At 37.8% G+C, this 26,741-nt stretch overlaps 1 pseudogene; it reads right to left on the bottom strand.

Moving 5' to 3' along the window:
• Window positions 1-668: 668 nt before the first annotated feature.
• On the bottom strand, window positions 669-26,439 carry LOC121950054 (annotated as a pseudogene).
• Between the last annotated feature and the right edge of the window lie 302 nt (window positions 26,440-26,741).

The raw sequence follows: 26,741 nt of genomic DNA, 5'->3' as shown, positions 1-26,741 counted from the left end.
TATCTAAAGGCCACTCAAGAATTGCTTATTTTTTGGTATCCAATGATCTCTTTCCAAGAATAACAGATTGTGCTTATGACTCCATTGTTGTCTCAGATCATGGTCCAGTATCGCTTATATATAATGACCCAAAACTAGTGAGGGGGGCTTGGAGGTGGCGACTCCACCCTAAATGGCTACATGATTCCAACTTCCTCAAATCTGTGGGAACACAAATAGACTACTTTTTTGACATTAATAAGGATGAAACCTCAGCCTCTGTGAGATGGGAGGCATTTAAGGCCTATATACGTGGTCAAATAATTAGCTACACCAGTTCAATAACTAATAAAACAAATTTAGAAATGTCAGCTTTAGATAGGGAAATCAAACAACTTGAGAGGGAGGTAGATTTGACAAATTCTTATACTCAGAAACTGACAACCCTCAGAGCTAAATATAATGCGCTTTCTGCTGCTAAGGCAGAAAATAGTTTAATAAGGTTAAAACAAGCATTTTATGAACAAGGGGAGAAGAGTGGAAAGCTATTAGCTTGGCAAATAAAAAATATAGATACTGAAAGAGCCATCAATAGTATCCAAAATCCAAATGGTGACATAGTTGTTGACCCTCTAGTAATTAATGATACCTTTGCTGCATACTACCAGACTCTATATAAATCAGAATTATCAGAACCAGATGAGGACCAAACTTCCTTTCTCAATGAACTCCCAGTCCCCACCATATCTGAAGATGATAGATCCTGGATGGACCGTGAACTCGAAGGTCAGGAAACTCTAGAAGCCATAAACCACATGAAAGGAGGGAAAACAGCAGGTCCTGATGCACTCCCAATTGATTTCTATAAATTATTTAAAGATAAATTGATAAGCCCATTGAAGGATATGTATAAAGAATCTTTTCAAAATGGCACTCTCCCCCCTTCTCTTAGAAATGCACTTATTACTTTGATATTAAAACCAGACAAATCGCCTATTAAATGTGAATCCTATAGACCTATCTCTCTATTGAACTCGGATACAAAGATTATTGCCAAAGTTTTAGCTTTAAGGCTAGAGAAGTGCCTTCCATCACTAATAGGAAATGATCAGAACGGATTTATTAAAAACCGACAGGCATACTATAATATTAGAAGATTATTAAATATAATTTATGAAAAAATAGGTACACGAGATTCATGTATTCTATCGCTTGACGCTGAAAAAGCATTTGACAGAATCGAATGGCCGTATTTATTTGCAGTACTCTCGCGCTTTGGTTTTGGAGCTTACATTCGAAAGTGGATCAGACTTTTGTACTCAGGTCCATGCGCGGAGATAATGACCAATAACATTATTTCTAAACCATTCACTCTTCACCGTGGGACCCGACAAGGGTGCCCCTTGTCCCCTCTACTTTTTATCTTAGCGCTGGAACCCTTTGTCATCTCTATTAGAAATCATCCCATTATTAAAGGAATTCGAATTGCAGATGTAGAGCATCGCATAGCCCTATTCGCAGATGATACGTTACTTTTTCTGACGAACTTGGAGCAATCTTTCTCAGCTCTTGCTGTTCTGATCAATAGATTTGGGAAATTCTCAGGTTACAGGTCTCAGGTTAAATTAACAAAACCAAATCATCTGTTCTCTTCCTCAATGAACAAGAGAGACTCCATCCTACAGTCCAACACCCGTTTATGAATACACCTGAAGGATTTAGATATCTTGGTATCCTTATTACTCCTAACTTAAATTCATTAGTCTCTGCTAATTATGACCCAATTATTTTAAAAATGAAGGAATCTCTAAGTAGATGGGTCTCTCTCCCCATGTCTATGATTGGACGTATAAATGTTTTCAAGATGAATGTCCTTCCTAAATTTCTTTATCTGTTCGAATCAATTCCATTGCCGCCTCCTCTTAAATTCTTCCAAGATATGAAAACAACTCTTTTATTTGGAAAAATAGGCGCCCAAGACTTAGACTCACACTTCTATACCTCCCATTTGACAGAGAAGGCCTGAAGGTGCCTAACCTGCTGTGGTACTATTGGGCAGCCCAGCTTAGAGCTGCCCGTATGTGGTTCTCTTCACATCCAGAGTTACCTTGGGTTAAATTGGAAGCACTGTCTGCAAAGGGGGTAGCGTTAGATTCATATTTATATTCTGACTCTTTTAAGAAACTAAAGAAAAATACACAAAACCCATTTGTTAGAAACACCTTGATGGTATGGCATGAAGCTCATAATGTTGTAGGTGACATTCCTCCTTTGTCTTGCCTGGCACCTATCTGGGGAAACTCAGAATTCAAACCTGGTACAAATGACTTAGGATTCAAACAATGGTCACACAAAGGGATTAGAAGAGTCATTGACCTTTATAATGGTGATACACTGATGTCCTTTGACGAAATCAAAGACAAATTCAACATTCCACAATCTCACTTTTTTAAATACCTGCAGCTGCGAAGTTTTATTCACTCTAAGTTAAATTATTCATCTGACTGCCCCCCCTTAACGGTGTTAGAACGATTTGTAACCCAACATCAGCAAAGCAAAGGCCAGATCTCTATACTTTACAATATACTTTCTTCTCATTCCAAAGAATCATCTGATTCAGTAAGGAGATCATGGGGTGAGGACTTAAATGAATGTGTGCTGGACGACGAATGGAGTCAAATATGTTCAAAGGCCCAGAGCCTTTCAATTAACTCTAGACTTAAGTTGATACAATACAACTGGATAATGAGGATCTACATTACCCCAGTAAAACTGAATAAACTTAATCCAGATATTCCTGACACTTGTGTAAAATGTCAGACTCATATAGGCACCCTCTTCCATTGTTTCTGGGAATGCGAGAAAATGCAAAAATTTTGGAAAGAAATAATACATATAATTTCCCAAATAATTTCCATACCACTTCCTATTTCTCCCAAATTCTGTATCTTAGGCCTCTACCCTGAAAATCTTTCTCTAAAATCACATGAAGTCAAATTGATAAATCTCTGTCTTGTCCACTCAAAACGCCTCATTGCCATGTATTGGAAAAATATATCTTGTCCCCCTATTAGTCATTGGCTTAAGGACTTATCCTCATGTCTGGCATTAGAAAAGCTGACTTATAGTCTTAAACATAAGCTTGGTGAATTTTATGAAATCTGGGGCCTTTTCTTAACTTTTCTTGAAAATACAAATAATGAAAATACAGTGCTGCTACATACCCTTGACCCTGTCACTACCTCCTAACATATCCTGAAAGGGTACTTAATGTTAACTTGAATAACTTAGTATCTTCTTGTGCCATAAATCTATCTGATATTGGCTGTATTGCAATAATACTTAAATGACATGCTCTACACTGGCTTTATAACCCCTTAAATAGTATCGCTCTGCTGTCTGTGTACACTTAAAGGGCATTGCACTATGTATTTAATTTTACAATTTTGTGTATTTTTATTTCTTCTCACTTTCATTTATCTATGCATTTACTCTATCCTTTTTGTAAACCCTGATAGATGAGAAGTGGGGTAGGTGGGTTGGGCCCGGGGTTATTTTAGTTCACATTATATGTCTATGTTCATTTTGTATCTGTGCATTCTGCTGTAAAAACTTCAATAAATATATGTTTAAAAAAAAAAAAAAAAAATGTAATGTAATATGTCTCACTATACACAAACTTGAATGGGTTAAGATAATGCTGAAAAAAGTTCTCTTTTAAGGTGGACTGTTAAGGTAGACAAGCTATCCTAATTGTAGTGACAATTTCAGCAACTCCTCATCTGATGGAGGAATCTCTTGCTGCTGAGTCTCTCCCAAGTTAGGGAGACAATTATTGATTTCACTTCAAAATGTAGTTTGTTGTTTTTAGTACAGTAAGAGTTATTTTGTGATACATAATTGCTGTTGGGTTACCTTTTATTGGCTATGTGAATGAGTCATGTGAATTTGTTGAATGGGACATATTATACTCATTTTCAGTATCCTGAATATTGATCTTGAACTCCAGTGTAGCAGCTTTGTATCATACACTATCCAAAAAACTCTTTGGAAAAATCTTCAGAGAACTGTATCTGAAATCCTCAATCTGTTAGGTGCCGCAGTATTTGTCTTTTCCCTTTTGTTTTCCCTCCGTTTCCCCTGCCCCTCTTGTTCTGTGTGTGTGTTGTCCAGTCTTCCTTGACTGTGTCAGTGTACTAGGCTGGGTCGGGCTGAGCTGGTTTCCTCTCAAACAACTTACTTCAAGCACCTGCCGATCATCTACACTGAATGACTGCTCCCCTTTGCTGACACATAAATACCTAGTCACATGTTGATATATGATATATGCATCAACAAGATGCTACTTAGCATGTTAATTTAGTTAAGATATGCTGATAATATAAAAAACGATTCTTTAGACGTCTTACCCTTTAAAAGTCTATCACACACGGTCTTCTCTGCTGTAACTCCACTGCGCTGCTAGCAATTCATGCTACTTCAGGGAACAATTGAGATGCTCCATGTTCCATCAGAGTGAACGGAGAGACACAACTCTCTTTTAAAGGGCTCTGCAGTAAACCAGTTCTGCAGTTGTTACCATGGCTATGATTATTATGTAGAGCTATCACTAAAACTTCCATTATAGCAATTCTTCAGAATTGTTGCCATGGCTACCACCATAATGCAGTGCTGATGCAGATGAATGTAGATCACATACTGTATTAGACATCAACCCCCTCTATGTATCCCTTTCAGAAATTTTTACATTGCGCACATCAAATACACCTTCTCTGCTGCTCATCCTGAGGTTCAGGTACTTCTGTATCTTTTTCCAGATGGCAGCAAGGTATACAGACAGTGGCTGGGGTAGGTGCTGTCTTTCAGTATCCTTTATTGATAACATGTAACTTCAACAATGTTGTTCACATTCTTGCATGCACCAAATGTGCTATTCAGTATGTTGGAAAAAAAAGCGGACAACTAAGATTTAGCATCAAATAACACAAAGGTGCCATCCACAATGCTGATCCTCAATCAGCGGCTGACACTTTTCAGATGGCAGTCTTTCTGTGTTTGATTTGGCATTCTTTGGCATTGACAGGTCATCCTCTTGGACTTTTAGTGATGTGGCCTGTTGGTAATTGACTTCATGTGTGCTTAATCAAGCTGCTGCTGCAGGTGCAACTGTACATATGGTGAACCAGTATGCATGAGGGAAGTCCAACATGGACTAAAATATAAGAACTTTTTGCACTTAATGAGCTCAAAGTATGCCTTTGAGAATCTTCCTTCATTATAGAGGCATGCAAGAATAACATTTGTCTTCACAAATTAACATGGTGACATGGTGTTAATCACTAATAAAAAATATAATTTTGTGTGTTAAGAGTTTCTTTAGGTCTAAAATGTAAGCCAGCCTACCCCCAGGCTAACTCAGAAAAGCCATGTTTCCATGGTTACAAAAAGTGACAGGTGCTGACCAGTGTTTTCATAGTGACAAAAAGTGACATAATGACCAGTGTCTCGATGGTAACAATCAGTGAAAAATACTGCCCACTGTCTCTATGGTAACAATCAGTGACACATGCTGACCAGTGTTTCCATGGTAACAATAAGTGATGCAAATTGACCCGTGTCACCATTGTAATAATCAGTGAAACATGCTGAACAGTGTCTCCATTGTAACAATCTGTGATGTTGGCTGACAAGTCTCTTCATGGTAATAAACCATATCACATGCGTCACATGCTGCTAAGTGTTTCAGTGGTAACAATCAGTGACATATGATGACCAGTGTTTTCTTGGTAATAATCATTGATACATGCTGATCACTGTCTCCATGGTAACAATCAGTAACAATTGCTCACCAATGTCTCCATGGTAACAATCAGTGATCCCTAGCTGACCAGTGTTTCCATGATAACAATTGGTGACACATGCTGGCCAGTTTCTCCATGGTATTGATGTGGGCTGAGCAGTGTCTCCATGGTAGCAGTAAGTGACAAATACTGACCAGTGTTTTCCATGATACCAATCAGTGACTCAAGCTGTCCTGTGTTTCCATGGTAACAGTCAGTAGGCAGGTTTCCACTACAGATTTTCGCTAAAGTTAAGTGTTATTTTTGAAATGTCAATAAAACACAATCGCGAGATTACTGCATTTCCATTGGGTGAAGTTATGCCAGTTCTTTCATGATGTTATATGACTTTTCTCACGATAGCATTCTGAGAAACATGGTGATGGATGTTCAAAATATTAGCAGGTTTGTTTATATTGCAGCCATTCCACCAGCCTTCTTTGTTTCCAATTCAAGGTCTTATAAGCAATAATGGAAAGGCAAACCCCTTTTATGTGGGACCAGTCATGTATGGGAGATATCTGGGAGGTGATCTGCTCAACTTTTGAAGAGTTATGCAATGCAATTGCGCTTGTAGCGCTTGCATGCATAATGCTGAGGGAGCCAGTTCAAGCGCATAACCGTTGCTTTTCATAAATTGGCTCCCTGTGCAGATTGAGCCATAAAAGCAAAAAGCTAAAAAAGAAACCCAACTCATGCGACCATAAATACTTTAAAGAGATTTTTTTTTCAAAACTGATATGTATATTCACAATCTCAATTTGTGGGTCAGTGGAAACCTGCCCAATGAGGCAAGCTAACCAGTGTCGTCATGGCAACAATCAGTAACAGTTACTGAGACTGGTGTCTCCATGATAACCACCACTGAAACATCCTTGCCAGTGTTTACGTAATAACAATCAGAGAAACACCCTGAGCATTGTCTCTGTGGTAACAGCCAGTGACACAAGCTGACCAGTGTCTCCATAGGCTAACAACCAGTGTCAGGTGTGGACTAGTGTCACCATAGTAACTATCAGTGAGACATACTTAGTTTTTTTATGCTAACAATCAGTCAAAGTGGCCAGTGTCTTCATGGTAACAATCAGTAACACTTGCTGACCAGCGCCTCCACAATAACAAACAGTGGTGAAAGCTGACCAGTACTACCAAGGTAACAATCAGTGACACATGTTGCCCCCAGTCTCCATTATAACAATCACTGACTCAAGCTAAGCAGTGTCTCCATGGTAACAATCAGTGACTATGCTGCCCAGTGTCTCCATGGTGACAGTCAGTGACACATGCTGATCAGTGTCTCCATAGTATCAATCAGTGACACATGCTGATCATTGTCTCCATAGAATCAAACAGAGATAGATGCTGTGTTGCTGAGGCTGTGGACTGGAGTTGTGTCTCCTTCTCCACATTGTCATTCATTTTGGAGTTGTGTTTATGACACCTAAAGTCTCTTTCAGCTCTGTTTTTGGTCTCTATTATCTCCTAAGAAATAATCTAAAAGCAGCGAAAGAGATGGATTTGTGTTCACCAGCTAGTCTCCCACACTGTCTGTCTGATTTTTGCTTATGGGCAGGTCATGCAAAATGAAATCTGAGCTTTCTCACTGAAAACAGCTGCCTGCTGCTGCCGGTTAGACTACTGAGACTGAACCGAAAAGTACATGTACTATAAAGTCAGACAATGTGCCAAAAGAGGCTTCAAAGCCCAGTAGAGCTGCTGCGTTTGATACTTTCTATGGATTTATAACTACGAGTGGTGGTAGTAATTTGATAAGTGGGTAATATGAAAAAAAAAGAAAAAGTGAAATGACAGGCTGAGATGAGGTGAAAGTCATGCTGTACCTCTGGCCACTGCGTACCAGCCCTGTAGACTCTGCTTCCAAACACTGTTGTCATCCTCAGACACGAACCTCCTGCCATCTAAAGTCAGCAGCAGGACACAGGGTTAAACCAATACATTGCTTAGCTGATATTGTTTTCATAATTATATTGATCTTTTTTGTCTTTAGGATAACTGAACTGAATATTTAATCTGGTTTTAAATGCACATTTCACATTTGGATTTCACATGTGTTGCACATTTGTTAAGGGTTTCCAGTAAGAAAAAAGACAAATTGTAATGTGATGGTTCCATTATCACAAACAAATGAGAAAGAAAGAAATATAGCCTCTATTGGCTAGATTTGGGTGCTGTAATTACTGAAAACGGCTTCACACTGAAGAACCTCGTGAAGAACCAAACTACAGATTTAGTCAAAATAAACCCATAATCTAGATTTTATAAAGAAGATTAACAGACAAGGATGTCTACATTTGTTCTAAGTGTTTTGCAGCAAAGTTACAGGTAGGTCTATATCTAACGTTGTATTTTATGTCGATAACATTGTGTCAACAATGTTACCGACATGGTACCATTGTGTCAACTTGCAACAAACTTTAAGTAACATTAGCTTAAGTTAGCTAACAGCTGCTAACGTAATTGCCAACTTCGGGTTTGTAACGCTAGCTCATCTGTTTAACTTAGTCTTAGTGAGTGCTCTTGTTCTTTAACTATTGGACATCAGTGTTAATGGTAGAAAAAGTCTGTAGTTAAAGCCCACCCAAATGAAAACCCCTAGGTTAAACTTAGTTGTAAGGTTACAATGAAAGGCTGGCTAACACTAACACCACAGCATAGTGAAGACCCCTTTGATGGCTTCTGTGTGAAACAAAGCGCTTCTGTCCCCAAAAGTTATGTGTATCATCTTTAGACATGTCTTTGACACTGACAGCTGCCATTGTTCGTTCAGCCAGCACTCTGATAGTTTGTCCGAGTGAACTAAGGGGGCGGGGCTTGGCGAAAGGTCAATGACACGGACTGGTAGGCTACCACAATTAGTTCCATTGAATGTTTGATTAAAAAGCATGTTAACTAAATGAGATGTCACGCTGGCTTTTAAAATAGGGTTATATTAGTAATAGACAAATGTCCAATCTGAAAATCTTCATTTTTATTTAATAATAATAATAATAATAATAACAATAATAATAATAATAAATAAATAAATTTAATTTAAAGCCTCTGGAAACGTGGCTTGAAATAGTAAAAACACACATATTATACCAAAGTTAAATGTCTCATTAAATATCCACAAAAATCTTAATGAAATTAAAAGCTCCCAACCATTACAGAAGTGAATTGAAAACAGCTGCTTTTGAGGAAAACAGCATTTCTCCAGACTGTGTGGGGGCATGGTAGATTGCGTTTTGACACCTCCTTGATTCCCAACTTTGTCAACTGTCTCTCATTACCATGACAGCCATGAAGAAAAGCAGAGTTGGCACAGCCTGAGCTGTTCATCCCTGAATCACATTGCCACATCTGGTTACATTACATCTACAGTATTGAAAGAAGCACTGAGGGATTTCAGTTTGGCATGTTAAATTGGTGTTACGAGTGGCGTGTCTCTGTACAATGTCAGTGAATGCATCGGAGTATGGGGAGCAGAGCAGAGAAACAGGTCTTTGCAGAGCAGTAAATGTGGTCACTTTAGTAGTAAATGTGTGGTGTAAGTCACAGTTTTCTGTTAATAACCACACCCAAATAAACCCAGTCTCAGGACACTGAAAAAACTGTGACAATATTTCAAATTTGGATTGAGGCTAATGAGAATTTTTGATGCTTTTTATTATGCATGTAAGACCCTAAAGTACATCTTGAGACAGTTTTGGGACAGTTTTGATTTAGGTTCCTAAAGGCTTTAAAAATAAACTTTGGCTATCTGGGGTGCCCTGTAGCTCACCTCAAAGACCAGGTGTCCCACGCAGTGTCCTCACTGCAGCAGCCACAGGTTCAACACTGACCTGTGACCCTTTGCTGCATATGATCCCTTTTCTCTAGCTTTTCACACTTATGCTGTCCAAAATATAATAAAGGCAAAAGCGAAATATAAGTTATATAAGAGTTTGTCTTGCTGGAGACAATGTGTTGAAGTGAGCCATTACCATATATTTTGGGACTGCCCCAGACTGAATTTGTATTGGAAGGTCATTCACACAACCTTAAGCACAGTTAGGACTCCAATATCCCTGAACTTGGAAACTCATACCATGTTTAGTTTTTGAAACAGAGCAGCAATACAAAGCTGCTGCAGGCCTTTTTGGCGGCAAGTAAAAAAAAATTACACGTTGGAAGGTGGCTAAACCCACTTTGGAAGACTGGTACAGAATAATTTTGGAAATATTTAAAATGGAAAAGCTGACCTTTTCTGGAATAAACTGATCAAATTTATTACAAGTACGTTTTATTACCATTATGAGCAGACTTCCTCTCCTCTTTTTGAAAGGACCTGCAGCAATGCACTAGCTCAGTTAAGGGTCGGTTTAGGGTCAAATTTCCTTACAAATTTCCTTACAAACTTGTGATGGACATACAGTATATGCATGCATATGTGAATGCTTATGTGGACATATGTATAAGTGTAAGCAATTGAGCATATGTAGATATGGGTGTATGATATGTTTCCCTTTTATTTTAACATAAACAATGAGAAAACAGAGGGGAAAAAATTCCCCTCCACCCAGCAATTATGCTGTAAATTGTGCAACATCTGCATTTACACAGGCAAATTCTAATTGTTATATGTTATGTTATTGTTACCATCATTGTTGCTGTGAATCTCTCAACCTCTCGCTTCCTCCCACTCTTTCTCTCCTCTCTCTTTCTCTTTCCTATGTATCGTTTTGTGAATTATTTTATCTATTTATTTATTTATTTATTTTTAAATTGATCTCTCACACCTCTGTCCCTCCTGGAATAGGGGTCCTTCATCAGTCGCTTTTCCTGATGACATTTTTTCCCTGTTATAGGGTGTTTTTTCTGTAGTCCATGTAAGGGTCTAAGGACAGAGGAATGTGATATGGTGTAAAGCCCTCTGAGGCTAACTGTGACTTTAGGTAGTGGGCTTTATAAATAAAATTGTCTTGACTTGACAACTCGCAAACAAAGAGAAAACTAAAAAAAAGAAAAGAAAGAAACACAGGCTACCTGAACTACTGAGGCTACTGCTAAATGCAGAAACAGATTTAATGTCTTCAACCCTTGTTTAACTTATTTTTAAGTTCACAGAACTCCTTGTGAAAATTACAAAATATGTCTGCCCAAATGTTGGCAAAATGTGTAGAGAATCATTCAAGCAATAGGTAACACAGTGGACAGATATTTTACTTAGATTAAGCATCAAATAGCTTTGACAAACCTCCAATGAAGCTATTCCAAATATACTGTATGTGTGATGTTAACATACAGTATATTCAGTGTGGAAAACAAATGAGACCCCTGTTGACAAATGAGCTTGAGTTTTGTTTTTAATCAAAGTGACAGAAGAGATGAAACTCACGTTTGCCCTTCAAGTACATCATCGACTGTGGACCCCAGTGGATGTTCAGCTGAGAGGAAGAGCAGTTTGCTTTGGTAAGGGGGTGTGATACAGGAAACCAGTGGAGAATGTGAGTAGCTGGTGAGTTTTACCTTTTGTGCATGACAGGATTCTATGAACAGGGAGATGACTAAAGCACATGTCCAGACAACTGTTGCTTTTATCTTCTGGAACAAGAGCATTCACACAAAAGAAATTTAAGTCAGACTGTTCTGTGGCCTGGCTAAACAGTGGTGGGTTTGCCTGAAGTCAAGCCAGCAGAGTCACTACACATCCCCTGCCGTAGCCTACTCAACTTTCAGACTACATCTCCACAACCCTTGCTAGCATGTATTTAAAGGTGCTGTATGTAACTCTAAAGACAGATGTTTTATCAATGAGTCCCCGAACTGGCGTTTTCAGTCATGGACCAACAAGCCAAAGCACTGTTTTTTTACGACCTGATATTGGGACTCAACAATTATCCATGTCTTACATACAGCACTCTTGAGTCTCAAAAGACTCTTTAAGCAGTGCAGCAGCAGAAAAGATATTTTTAGGTATTTGTTCACAAGGGATACACTCCCGATTTTGGATTGCATCTAACACTTGCTCCCACATGATTTGCATACAATTGTTGTAAGTTGCTTTGGACAAAAGTATCAGCCAAATAAATATTAAGTAAAAAGAGTTTCAGGACAGAAAACAGAAATGTGCATATCAGCTTCTAACTGTAACACAAATAATCAATCTTGTTTTTCCAAATCTGATGTTCTGACATACTAAACATACATATAAGTATGTCTTGAGGAATACAGCACAACACAGACTTTATATAATAACAATATTGTGTCTGAACTTATTTATGTAAATGTCCTGTAGGTACACAAAATATATATCAGAAAATCTAACTCCAACATTAAGCTGAATCAACAATGCCACAAGTCAAAAAATGACTGTTTCAAATAAGGACATCATTGCTTTATTAAAGCACCCGTTCAAATTGTAACATTTTAGCCTATGTCCTGAATCTGTTATGCTGTTATTTGTTCTGGACATGTCTGTTCAGTTTTACAAATTTGCAGTTGGGACAATGATATTAGTTATTCTGATTAAAATTAGTGTTGTAATGCTCATTGTTGTGGTTATTAGTTGTTTGCTTTATTTACTTTCCCTGATCCCTTTTCCTGAAACTGTATTTTCCTAACCACCTCAGTTTCAATATAATGTTAAATTTCAGCTTTTGTTTGAATTTGCTCATATTTCTTTTCTGCTTTGTAAAGCATTTACTGTTGCTTTCTGTTTCTGGTAAGTGTTTTATTATTATTATTATTTCTACTGTTACTATAATTATTATTACTACTGTTATTTAGTTTTTTCAGCAGTCAGTCATGAAGTGACAGTTTTATTTCATTAATATATAAATGCTGTCATTTGACTGTTTATCTCAAGGAAGGTATTGGCATGGGGTCATCTCTATTATGTGTAATACATGATTAATTAATGAATAATAAAATAGATTAATTACTCAAGAAGTTGACTGATTGTGTGAAATAGCAAAAAAATGTAAAAAGGTGTAAGAAAAAATAAAGTGGAGCATAGTAGGGGAATTAGCAACTGTATGACTAAGTTTATTATTCAGTACATATACATGTAGATAAAGTTATTATTACTATATCACTATAATAGCTGCATCACAAGTAGTAAGTAAACATGGATGATTTTCCACAGAAAAGTAACTGATTTAGCACAAATGAAATTAAACAAACTCGACAGTATACTTGTAGACTGTTACATAATTTCATGAAAACGACTTTTACAAAACTACTACTACAAATTTTTGAAAGTCAACACACACTATCAACTGAGTGTAAAAATGTTACAAACATGAACTCTCACTTACCATATCTGTTTCAGTGTGAGCAGCCAGCACAGTTGCAGCATATGTTTGTGGTTCAGACCAGCGTTCCAAGCTGCTTATATCCCCCATTAACAGCACTTACAGGTTCGATCCTGCTCCCTGTGAGGCCTGGCAGGACTCCTGTTTACTAGAGTTTAAAAAACAGCACAAAAACACAGGCTGACGTCACAACCGTAATTTGTAGTGGGGAACATCAATAGTTTTTGCTGTGTTTTGTTTGTGTGTAATCTTGTCTTGGTGATTTCACATTACTGCTGTTTTTATTTCTATTAAATGTTTCACAGTATAAGGAACGCCTTATTCCTTAAAGCTCCTATAGTCGAGCATCAATGACTGTCCACACAACAGTCTGAGTCCACACCTTTCATTATTTCCATATATATTTTAATAGGCTGGACTTGGTAAGTGGACAATATATGAAGCAAATTAAAATGGCGCACTTCCTGTTGGGTTTAGGGCATGGCTCCAAGAGGCTCTTTTGTAGGTCTTGGGCTTTTGAACATGGTTCTCAAGTTTCGTAGCTCTACGTTACATGGTCTGCGGGGGCTGCTTCATTGAAATTTTCTAGGGGGCGCACAAGAGCCATTTTTGCACATTAATGCAAAGAAAAACATTTCAGATATCACAATTTAGGATGGATCTAAAAAAAATCTGTGCGGTTTCGTGCATGCCTTGCCCCTCAAAAAGTGCTTCCTGCATAACTTTGGCAACAGTGTTTGATGAAAACTCAAAAGTATTTTTTCTGTGCATCATGAAAGTCTTTGCAGTATTATGAGAGCATTTGAGGTTGCTCGGATGTATCTGCTACAGGAGACACATTAAAGTGTAAAAAAAACAAACTTCCTGTTACCACTAGGTGGCGCTATGACTGCGATTCAAAATTGTGCTGAAGATGTGTTCAGGCCTGGACTGTCATCAAATGTGTGAAATTTTGTTAAGATCTGACCATCTGGGGTCAAGTTATGACAGTTTTTTATGTCATTTTGCAACATTGAAATTCGCCGTGGCATCATAGGAACACCGTTCAACAAAAATGGACAATATTCATTTCCAGCATCACCGACATTGTAATGATTTTTGACACATTTTTGAAATCAATCAAGTCAACCTGCTAGGAGCTGGACCTCTTAGTGTAAAACTTTGTCTTTCTTGTGTCAATAGGTGGCACTCTCAGTATGGATGAAAATTGTCATATAGATGTGTTCAGGGCAGGACTCTTATCAAGTTTGTGAACTTTGGGGCATTTTGGATCATGTTACAATAGTTTTAAAAACTACTTCCTGTTTGATGGCGAAACACGTAACTTCTTGGCCACCTTAACTTCCACACCGTTACACAAAAACGAAAATTGGTTGCAAACTAGGGTTGCCCACATCTGAAGGTGGGATTTCAAAATTTTCAAGTCAATTCGTTGAAATCTGTAGGACTTTTGTTTCCATCACCATGAAATCTGAAAACTTCCTGTTGGGTTTAGAGTATGGCTCCAACTGACTTTTCTGTCCGTCCTGACTTGTTCTATGTACCTCTAAATTTTCATCCCTCTACATAAAATGGTTTCCCAGGGCTGGCATTTAGGGGGCGCTACTGAGCTCATTCTTTGACACCTATACACGACCCCCATAAAATATAAAAATTTTCACCAGTCCCCATAAGCATGCCAAGTTTCATGAGTTTTCGAGAATAATAAAGCCCTCAAAAAAGCGATTCATTTGACGAAATAATAAATAATAATAATAATAATAATAATAATAATAATAATAATAATAATAATAATAATAATAATAACAATAACAATTGGACCAATACCAATACGGTCCTCGCACCTTTTGGTGCTCGGGCCCTAATAATAAATGGAGCCATCACAATAGGGTCCCTGCACCCTTGGTGCTCGGGCCCTAATAAACCACTCAGTGCTCGGGCCCTAATAATAATAAAAAAAACAGTACCGTTTGGTGCTCGGGCCCGAATTATTCTTAATACTGAAATTGTTACATTATTGTATTATGTTATTTTTTCTTATGTTGTTATATATGTAAGCCTGTTATTGTATATTGGTAGCTTACAATAGGAGCACTGGGTGCTGGAGGAACTATTTCGAAGCAGGTTATAAAAACACAGAAGGCTCAAGTTTAATGCAGTTCATTAACGTATAAATCCAGTAGAGGGCAATATTACACAGCCTAATGAAGGCTCTCCTCTGGAGTGCAGAGGTCCGTTTCACAAAGCAGGTTTAGTGAAAACTCTGAGTCTGTTAACCCTGAAATGAGGGAAACTCTGAGTTTTCCGTTTCAAAAAGGATTAGTAATTTTAATTTCTTTTAGGATTTCCCAGTGTGATTGGCTGCATAGATGGCACACACATCCCCATCCCCATCCCCACGTGCGCTTCTCCCCCACAGGATTGCACCTAAATGAAATAAAATGAAATTAATTAATACGCTACCATTCAAACAGTTTTCCCCTGTAATAGTATTGTGATTGCAAAGGACTACATTTAAACTTACGCATTGACCCGGGCAGCAATGTTCTCCCACGCCGTCTCCCTCTCTTTTGCAGCTGCAGCAGTGTTGCACTTCTTTCTAAAAACGTGTTCAAACTCCACATATGAGCGCATTAAAATTTCCAATTCGAGTGGGGTGAAGAACGCAGCCCTCCGCTTCCCCGTTGCCATGGTGACTCGTCGAATCGGGGCTCCATTGATGCTGGCTTTTTATAGTTGTGGTGCACGCGCTTAACTCCAGGTGAAACTACTCCGAATTGATTAAACCAACTCAAATCAGCTCTTCTGGAACCGGAAACTCAGAGTTTCCTATCTCAGAGTAGATCAACTCAGAGTTCAGGGTTACACTCAGAGTTTGTTGAACCTGCTTTGTGAAACGGACCCCAGATCTGACTAATACATGCATTCACATGCAGTGGTTTACACTTTGTATTAAAATCACTCTCTTATATTAACAGTAGTGTGACGACACAGAACAATGAAGTAGCTAGACCTTTTTAAACAAAGGAAAAAGCTTGGACACAGGGACAGGCAAGCTGACAATGGATCAAAGTCTGATAAATTATTAAAAAAGGATAAATAATTTTAGGCCTTTGATATGAAACACTATAGACAAATGCTGAGGTTAGCACAGCAAAAGCTAATTTCCAAGCGAGTAATTCACTATGATAACACAACTAACAAAGTTCCATAACTGAAGCTGGCTAACAAACACGCCTCATCTCCCAAAGCGGTTTCCCACCGAGGCTTATAAAAGTATGTCTAACCCTCTCTCCTGTCCTTTTCTCCTATCCTTTTCTCCCTCTCTCCAGTCCTTTTGTTTTTCTTTCAGCAAAAGAGCTACACAGGATTCAGTGGAGCCTGAAGACTCCCTGCACTAAGACAGCACCCTCATCCTGAATGTCAGCTCCTGTCTTCTGCAACCCTTTCCCTTTTCCTTATTTTTATTAAATCATATACAAGGCCTCCCAATGGTGTGCTCTTTGTTTGGGTAAAATGTTTTAATGCATTTTTTTAAATGGTAACCTCACATATATGTGTAGTTGTAATATTTGGTGAGTTTCAGACTACTTCTGCTGGCATTACTCAACAACATTTTCCTCATCTGCGTGTCAGCATGCATTTCTCTTCACGCCTGGATTACAAAGACTTTATGAACATTATGAAGCATAAGATTAAGTTCAAAATAAAACATTATTCACTCACTGTGGGGAGAGACAGAGGCTGCGAGTCCACCTCTTATACATGTATGTATAAGTGTATATGCAGCTCCTGCTGCATCATAAGGGAGCCAGTTCCTACTGACAAGCACATAGCCACAGCATCATGTGACCTAGAAAAGACAAAAAAGTGTTTCCACTGCATTTTTGTAAATTATGGCTTTTTACAATCGCCTGAAATTCCACCTCATACCATCATAAAAACTTTTTGCCAGAACCTTTTTCAAAACTGATGTGTTTCCATCAGGCATAATTTAGAATCATAATCTCAATATTTGCAAATTGTGGGTTATTGGAAACACACCTATTTACTTTCATGCTGCATGGAGAATAATTGAGCACAGTTTGTTGTGAGAGCCACATGTCACAGCTTATCTGAAGCAGCTACCTTTCCTCCTCCCATTACGCAACAATAGCAGCTACCTCCACTCAGCAGCAGTACCAGCTACCTCCCATTCGGCAGCCGAAGCAGCTACCTCCTGATCAGCAGCAGCTACCTCCATCATCAACTACTCATCTCCATCGACTGATGAGATTGGCTTTATTTGTTTCAACAGTGGAACCAATCACACAATTAGGGTACATTGTTACTTAAGTTTCAGTGCTTCCAAATTTCCAAATTTAGTTATGATGTTCCAAATTGAATATATTTGTTGTTCCAATTTTGTAATGACGTTCAAATTTAAGTATATTTTTGTTCCAAATTAAGTAATGATGTTCCAAATTTAGTATATTTGTTGTTCCAATTTTAGTAAGTAGTATGATGTAGTATGATGTTCCAATTTAAAAATATTTTTGTTCCAAATTTAGTTATGGTGTTCCAAATGTAGTAACAATGTTCCAAAATAAGTCATGATGTTCCAAATTTAATATATTTGTTGTTTAAATTTTAGCAATGATTTTTCCAATTCAAGTATATTTTTGTTCCAATTTGAGTAATTATGTTCCAATTTTAGCATGCATTTTCCAATTTTGGAACAATAATTTAGCAGCTCAGCAGCTACCTCCCTTTCAGCAGCAGCAGCTTCCTCCCATTACATAGCAGTAGCAGCTACCTCCCACTCAGCAGTAGTAGCAGCTACCTCCCATTCAGCAGCAGCAGCAGCTACCCCCTGCTCAGCAGCAGCTACCTCCATCATCGACTACCCATCTCCATCATCTGAGGAGCCTGGCTTTATTTGCTTTTAACAGTGGAACCAATTGCACAATTAAAGTACATTTTTACTTCAGTTTCAGTGCTTCCAAATTTCCAAATTTAGTAATGGTGTTTCAAATTTTGTTATGATGTTCCAAATTTAATATATTTGTTGTTCCAATTTTGTAATGATGTTCCAATTTAAGTATATTTTTGTTTCAAATTTAGCATATTTGTTGTTCCAATTTAAGTAATGATGTTCCAATTTAAATATATTTTTGTTCCAAATTCAGTAGTGGTGTTCCAAATTTAGTAATGATGTTCCAAATTTAGTATATTTGTTGTTCCAATTTTAGCATGCACATTCCAATTTTAGAACAATTATTTAGCAGCTCAGCAGCTACCTTCCTTTCAGCAGCAGCATCCTCCTCCCATTCAGCAGCAGCAGCAGCTTCCTCCCATTACGCAGCAGTAGCAGCTACCTCCCACTCAGCAGCAGCAGCAGCAGCAGCTAACTCCATCATCAACTACTCATCTCCATCGTCTGAGGATCCTGGCTTTATTTGTTTCAACAGTGGAACCAACCACACAATTAAAGTACATTTTACTTCGGTTTCAGTGCTTCCAAATTTCCAAATTTAGTAATGATGTTCCAAATTTAGTTATGATGTTCCAAATTTAGTATAGTTTTTGTTCCAATTTTAGTAATGATGTTCCAATTTAAAAATATTTTTGTTCCAAATTAAGTAATGGTGTTCCAAATTTAGTAATGATTTTCCAAATTAAGTAATATGTTCCAAATTTAGTATATTTGTTGTTCCAATTTTAGTAATGATGTTCCACTTTAAGTATATTTTTGGTTCAATTTGAGTACTTGTTCCGATTTCAGCATGCGCCTTCCAATTCTAGAACAATTATTAAGCAGCTCAGCAGCTACCTGCCTTTCAGCAGCAGCTTCCTCCCATTACACAGCAGTAGCAGCTACCACCTGTTACGCAGCAGTAGCAGCTACCTCCCATTCAGCAGCAGCAAGCATTTGCTACCTCCTGCTCAGCAGCAGCTACGTCCTGCTCAGCAGCAGCTACCTCCATCATCAACTACTCATCTCCATGGTCTGAGGAGCCTGGCTTTATTTGTTTCAACAGTGGAACCAATCACACAATTAAAATGCATTTTCAGTTTCAGTACTTCCAAATTCCCAAATTTAGTAATGATGTTCCAAATTTACCAATGATGTTCCAAATTTGATATATTTGTTGTTCCAATTTTTGTAATGACGTTCTAATTTAAGTACATTTTTATTCCAAATTTAGCATATTTGTTGTTCAAATTTTAGTAATGATGTTCCAATTTATAAATATTTATGTTTCAAATTAAGTAATGGTGTTCTAACTTTAGTGATGTTCCAAATTTAGTATATTTGTTGTTCCAATTTTAGCATGCACAATCCAATTTTAGAACAATTATTAAGCAGCTCAGCAGGGCCATCATCAACTACTCATCTCCATCGTCTGAGGAGTCTGGCTTTATTTGTTTTAACAGTGGAACCAATCACACAATTAAAGTACATTTTTACTACAGTTTCAGTGATTCCAAATTTCCAAATTTAGTAATGATGTTCCAAATTTAGTAATGGCATTATTAATTTAGTTATGATGTTCCAAATTTAATATATTTGTTGTTCCAATTTTAGTAATGATGTCCCAATTTAAGTATATTTTTGTTCCAATTTGAGTAATTATGTTCCAATTTTAGCATGTGCATTCCAATTCTAGAACAATTATTAAGCAGCTCAGCAGCTACCTGCCTTTCAGCAGCAGCAGCAGCTACCTCCCATTCAGCAGCAGCAGCTTCCTCCCATTGCGCAGCAGTAGCAGCTACCTCCCACTCAGCAGCAGTAGCAGCTACCTCCCGTTCAGCAGCAGCAGCTCCCTCCCATTGCGCAGCAGTAGCAGCTACCTCCCACTCAGCAGCAGTAGCAGCTACCTCCCGTTCAGCAGCAGCAGCTACCTCCTGCTCAGCAGAAGCTATCTCCATCATCAACTACTCATCTCCATCGTCTGAGGAGCCTGGCTTTATTTGTTTCAACAGTGGAACCAATCACACAATTAAAGTACATTTTTACTTAAGTTTCAGTGCTTCCAAATTTCCAAATTTAGTTATGATGTTCCAAATTTAGTAATGGCTTTCCAAATTTAGTTATGATGATCCAAATGTAATATATTTGTTGTTCCAATTTTTGTAATGATGTTCCAATTTAAGTATATTTTTGTTCCAAATTAAGCAATGATGTTCCAAATTTAGTATATTTGTTGTTCCAATTTTAGTAATGATGTCCAATCTAAAAATATTTTTGTTCCAAATGAAGTAATGATGTTCCAAATTTAGTATATTTGTTGTTTCAATTTAAGTATATTTTGTTCTAATTTGAGTAATTACGTTCCAATTTTATCATGCGCATTCCAATTTTAGAATAATTATTAAGCAGCTCAGCAGCTCCATCATCAACTACTCATTTCCATCATCTGAGGAGCCTGGCTTTATTTGTTTCAACAGTGGAACCAATCACATAATTAAAGTACATTTTTACTTCAGTTTGAGTGCTTTCAAATTTAGTAATGATGTTCCAGTTTTAGTAATGGCATTCCAAATTTAGTTATGATGTTCCAAATTTAATATATTTGATGTTCCAACTTTAGTAATGATGTTCCAAATTAAGTAATGATGTCTTTTGCCTCCCATATAAAACAAACTTCAAGGATGGCGTTCTTTCACTTGCGTAACATCGCAAAAATTAGACATATTCTCTCCCAAACAGATGCTGAAAAATTAGTACATGCATTTGTCTCCTCTAGGCTGGATTACTTTAACTCCCTATTATTTGGTTGCCCCAACAAATCTCTTAGGTCTCTCCAACTGGTGCAGAACGTTGCTGCTCGTGTTTTAACGGGAAGCAAGAAAAGGGATCACATTTCTCCTGTTTTAGCTTCTTTGCACTGGCTCCCTGTGAAATCCAGGATTGGATTTAAAATCCTCCTCCTTACTTACAAAGCTCTAAATGGTCAGGCTGCATCCTATCTGTCACAGCTCATAGTTCCTTACCAACCCTCAAGATCACTGCGCTCTGAAAATGCAGGGTTACTTGTGGTTCCCCAAGTTTCCAAAAGTAGGATAGGAACCAGAGCCTTCAGCTACCACACTCCTCTCCTATGGAACCATCTTTCAGTTTTGGTCAGGGAGGCAGACACCGTTTCAATTTTTAAGGATAGACTTAAGACCTTCCTCTTTGATAAAACTTATAATTAGGACTGGCTCAGGTTGCCTGGACCAGCCCATAGTTAGGCTGACATAGGTTTAACCTGCCAGGGGACTTCCTCTGATACACTGAGCTCCTTTTCCTTCTCTCAATGCCGCCATCGGAAAATCATGCATGTCTGTCAACTGCATTGCCATTTGCAAGCTTAGCTTAGCCTCAGTAGTTTAGCTTAGCCTAACATCTGTGATAGCCATGTGGTACTGTCACTACCTGGGGCTCGCAATTACAGAGCCTGGGTCTGTTGAATTGCACTACGCTAATCCTGTTGCCTCTCAGGAGAGTTCCTGCTCCCTTTTTTTCTAGTTTTCCTGGATCCTGGCCGTAACCTTGACTGTGCCTGACCGTGGTGATAGCTGTGCTGATGCTATGATCCTGCCTTTGGTTGTGTTCGTGCTGTGGCTGTACTGATACTGTGCCCCCCGCTTGCCCTGATTGTGGTCTTGTCCTGGTTGCGCCAATGTTGTGATCTTGCCTTTGGACACCTCCCTATCAGCATATGCACGAGACTGTTATCATCACCCTTTATGTACATTTTATTGTTAATAAAATCAGTTCCTTTAACTCTAGATTCCTTTGTTATTCAGTACTCTCACATGAATTTAACTCTACATTTGGACAGTGTCCAGCCAAGGACAATACAGAAATATATTGACTTTCATGGCAAAAATTAGCAAAATATGTTTTGTCAAAGAAACAGTAAATACATGTTATGTTAGCAAAGTTACAACAATAAGTTAAACTGATGTGTTGACGATTCACGTCAGTAAAAGTGATACAATAAATCTGCTTCTGTCTGACAGCCTGGAGAGTTTCACTAAAGTGAGTCCAAAAAAAAAAAAAACAGACTGTGCAAAAGCCTTCAGATTGTAAAATCAGCCACACTGTCAGATTTCAGTGCAGGAGAAAATACACTTTGCAGTTAATATGCAGCTAAAATAATCCTCATGTTTCTCGTGTTGTAAACGATCTCAGCATTTCTTAGAATCTGTTTTAAAAGCAGTGAAAATAAAAAGTTCTCTTATGTCTGACGTCACACAAAGTTGGTGTTCCAGAAGAGTTGTGTTAAGTGAGCTGGCACTACTGCTGTGATTAAAATAACATATGTAAGCTACTTTTTCCACACTAAATCGCTTCTTTGTTTTACACAAATATATATCATTTCAAAACACAAGAAACTGAGACTAGCATTCCAGTTGGTTGTTAATAGAATGACATGTAGTTAGTAAAGCAGTAATGTTTCAAACAGCAGAGTCAGTGTATGGAGTGAAGTGTGTGTTGTGCTTTCGCTTGGACTTTGTTGCTGTGCGTGTCCTCTTTACCTTCCCCTCCCCGTTGGAGTAGGGTATAGCTGCAGTAGAGGAGGCTGCATTTTCAGGACCGCGGTTTCAGGACCCTTGTTTTTCACCACAGCGCCACCTTATTGGACAAGCCTTTTGAAGTAATAGGGAGTACAACAGAGTCGAACGGACAACAAATAAGTGTGAGTACTGACTTGCCAGAATATACGCTGAAGAACTTGTTTTCACAAGACATCCTTGTGCCAAGTATTAAAAAGTCAAATTTGACTATTGTCCTCATATTTTTTGAAGGCCTAATTGTGATTTTGGCACATTAATTTTGTGCATTTTTGCAACATTTGTGTTGTGTAACCATAGCGTGATTTAGTAAGCCTAACTAGGTGTCTTATTTTAAATGTTGACCTATTTACTACTATAATTATTTTTAGCCAACGTCATAGAATGATAAAAGTATGTCAATATGATCAGTGTCTGTCAACTATGTTAAATCAGAGGTAGCCTATTGTCTGCAGTGTAAATGCTTGTTTAATACCTTATTTTACCCTTTTTATACATTTTAAATAATCTTCAACTGTCTGTCACCAACTGCCTGTTTACCCCTCAATACAAGTTACCAGACAGTGTCCAGGCATTTTGTAATATTGTGCTATTTGGATAAGACATTTGGCATTTTTTCACAGGTATTATTTACAGTACTGTAGCTTATTTTGCAGACCTACACTCCATATTACCACGGTTGGTTTGGTCATGTTAACGTAAAGCCTATATGAAGTGATTTTCAAACATTACACAATGTGACAGGCAGCAGGCAGTGTGAAAAAAAATAAACTCAATGAAAGTAGAAAATCATATTAATGTATTATATTTTTTATAGCCTGTTTTTGAAAAGCGCATTTAGTGTTTAGAGCGGTATGAGTGTAAGTATTTGAATAACAATGTGTAAAAAATAACAATGTATAAAGATCAATGTTGCTACTAATCACTGACATATCCCAGGCTGTGATAATCAAAAAAATAATAATTTACTTTGCATGTAGTATATTAAAATCATTTTTGTGGGCTTTTTTTCATCTAAAAACGTAATGGCATCATGACAAATACATGGCATTTAAAGGGTTAAAATTCTGAAATTTTCTGAACATTTAACATGATTAGGACTGATGTTGGCTAAAAAAATAACCAAATGACAGTAGAAAATAATATTAATGTATAGTATTTTTTAAAGCTTGATTTTGACAGGCACATTTTGTGAGTTTGTGTAATATTAAAACAGGCCCTAAGAATTCATATCAAACCGGGTTGAAAATTCTTACGCTGGCCAAACCCTTAATGCATGTGACAAATAAATTGGTGGATTTATTAGTTCATTTTTGGTACCAAACTCAATATTTGTGTCTCCATAGACATTGTGCTTGCTGAGCTGAGGTGGAGGGATGGCCACACAGAGGGGACATCTTGTACAAATATCGCAGTGGGGATGATAACTACTTAATCAGACTGACTAATCTGACTAGATTGCCTCAGATAAATTTCACATGAACTTCAGGAGAAACTATTAATACAACTGAGTCATATGGGCACCTGACTCTTGTTTGAAGAAAGACTTGAAAAAATTAGCAAATCTGTCCTTTGAGGTGTGGCAGCTGGCAGGAAGTACTCACATCATCCCTCTGCAGTTTACTGAGTATCTCATCTTCATCCTCCTCTGAGTCCGTCCTCTCTTTCTTCACCACTTTACATACAGGAGAGGTGCTGGAGTCGTGCGGGTCTGTGGCACCACGCCAGCCTGAGCAGAGACACGTGTTGATTGTGCGTGCTCCTGTCATGTATGTGTAATAAACCTCAGGTGTGCAGGCTTGAATTTAACAGAAAAAAAGGATATTAAAAAAGAACCTGATTTGCGAAGGGTGTCAGCAGGACCCTGTTCAAAGATGGAGTGAGACTGGATGGTTTGAGGCTCTCTCTCTCCTCTTCCCTCTGTTCTCTCTCTTCCTCTCATCCCTCTCTCTTCTCTCCTTTTTTGGAGCTACACGGATCTCCTCCTTTAACCTGGGGAAAAATCAGACACGATATTAATACCTATTAGGCTTTACACTACTTACTAACAGCAGAGAATATGCAATGCTTCAAACTTTCATTGTTTAAAAGGAGGAGCTCATTAATGTCCACTCACTCATCTTTGCTTTTCCTTACAGCGTGGACGTTTGGCTCAAAGGTTTTCTTTTGGAAAAATAAAAAATGGAGAACAGGAAGAAGCACAAAACATTGTTAATACCAAGTATGTCTATTTTTAGATTTAATAACAAAGGTGCAACAATGTGGTATATTAATTATTTTCTAGCTGCCAGATTCAATATGAAAGGACTATGGCTTATTTTGCATGTTAGTAATGATACGTTCTTTCCAACTAGTAGACTATCTTTTCAAATTGTGACCCTCCTATTAACTCATGAGAGCAGCCATCAAACCACAAGGTTCTTAGTAACTCTAAAAGCTGACCCTGACCCCTGAAGTCCCTGTGAAAGAAGCAAATGTGTTTTCTCACTGTGCAAACTCTGTCACATTATTCTTTTAATCCACTATGAGAGAACTAAACTATTATTTCTACATTTGAATTACATTTATTCAACCTTTATTTTGACAGGGGGCCATGCTGAGACCAGTGTCTCTGTCTACTTTTGTATTGAAAGAAAAATGTTTGAATGACAATGGGCCTATTACAATTATTTTATATTGTGGTCAAAATGACCCCAGTTGTTTTGACTATATAAATATTACATGCAATCATGTTTGATTCTGGTACCCTTTAGCTGTCAGTAATTTCAACTGAAGGATAGTAAATATGTCATGGATTATACTTGATATAAAAGCTGCAGTCTGTGTTCAACCCTTTAAAACCTGATAAAAATATGCTTGATTTATTTTTTTTTTAAAGGAGACACTGAGCAACTTAGCAAAGCATCCCGCAAACTTAGCAAGACATTTGTATCAATTTAAAAGAAAATTACATGAAAATTAGAAAGAAAACAAACAGGAAAAAGGTTTTTAAAAAAAAACAAAAAACAAACAAGGACATTAACTGATTATCAAAAAAGTGTTATTAATGTAATAATAATATAAAAATTTGCAGAAAAAGAGAACAAAGGTTAAGAAAACACACAAACAAACCCCAAAACAACAACAAAAAAATGATAAGAAACTTACCTAAATATTAGCGAAAAGAAAAAAAAAGAGAACATAATGAAGGTAAAAAACAAACAAAGAAAACAGAATATGACCTAAAAAAACCCATCTAATTTAATATAATGATATAATATAATAATTTACTACTCTCTCCTTCTCTCTTCCTACATGATGTACATCAAATTTAGAGTTAAGAAAAGCAGTTTAGTTTCACACAATATGCAAATCAAATATACATTTACTAGAATAATAAAAAAAATAATATTTGGTGTTTTTTGTCAGATAACATTAATTTCATCATTAAAATGTTGTCAGAAAAAGTATTAACATTTTGCCACAATTGTTTATTACAGTTGTTTATTTCTCAAACTTAACATGGTGTCAGTTTTTCAGTGCATAAATTTCATAAAGGAAAATGTATATTCATGCTTCCACCCCTCTGGGTTGTCACTCTTTACCTTTGGCTTTTTTAGGACTCCCCCCAGAGTCAGGTCCCTGGTCCTGAGAGACGTCAGTCTTCCTGGAGGAGCAGGAGAGGACAAACTCCTGACCCGCCCCGGGAGCCCTCTGCCCCCGCTGAGACTAAGCCCGGTGCCGCAGCTGAGGCCGGAGGAACCGGGAACGCTCGCGGTATCCCCGGCTCGCTCGCTCATGTTGTGCTCTCTGCTCCTCTTTTAGCTCTCTGCGGGTGAAGGCGGTTCACGACAAAACATCGTGGCTTTATTCTGCAGTCTGTCCACGTTACAGTTCGGGAACAACGTTACGCTTTACAGTATTCCTTCCACGTTTCTGTTAAGTGACTCTTTCTCTCAGTCTAACAGCATTATCCCCAAACACACGCAGTCTAAGCACGGCTTCACACAACATTACAGCAGACAACTTAACGACTTGATACCCTCCATTTTGTTCGCACTCACGATATCAAAGCAGTCTGCGTCACAATGCTTAACAACGC

This window comes from Plectropomus leopardus, chromosome 11 (assembly GCF_008729295.1).
Source record: "Plectropomus leopardus isolate mb chromosome 11, YSFRI_Pleo_2.0, whole genome shotgun sequence".
Classification (NCBI taxonomy): Eukaryota; Metazoa; Chordata; class Actinopteri; order Perciformes; family Serranidae; genus Plectropomus; species Plectropomus leopardus.
Note: the sequence above shows the minus strand (reverse complement) of the source record. Positions and strands in the feature narration are given on the sequence as shown.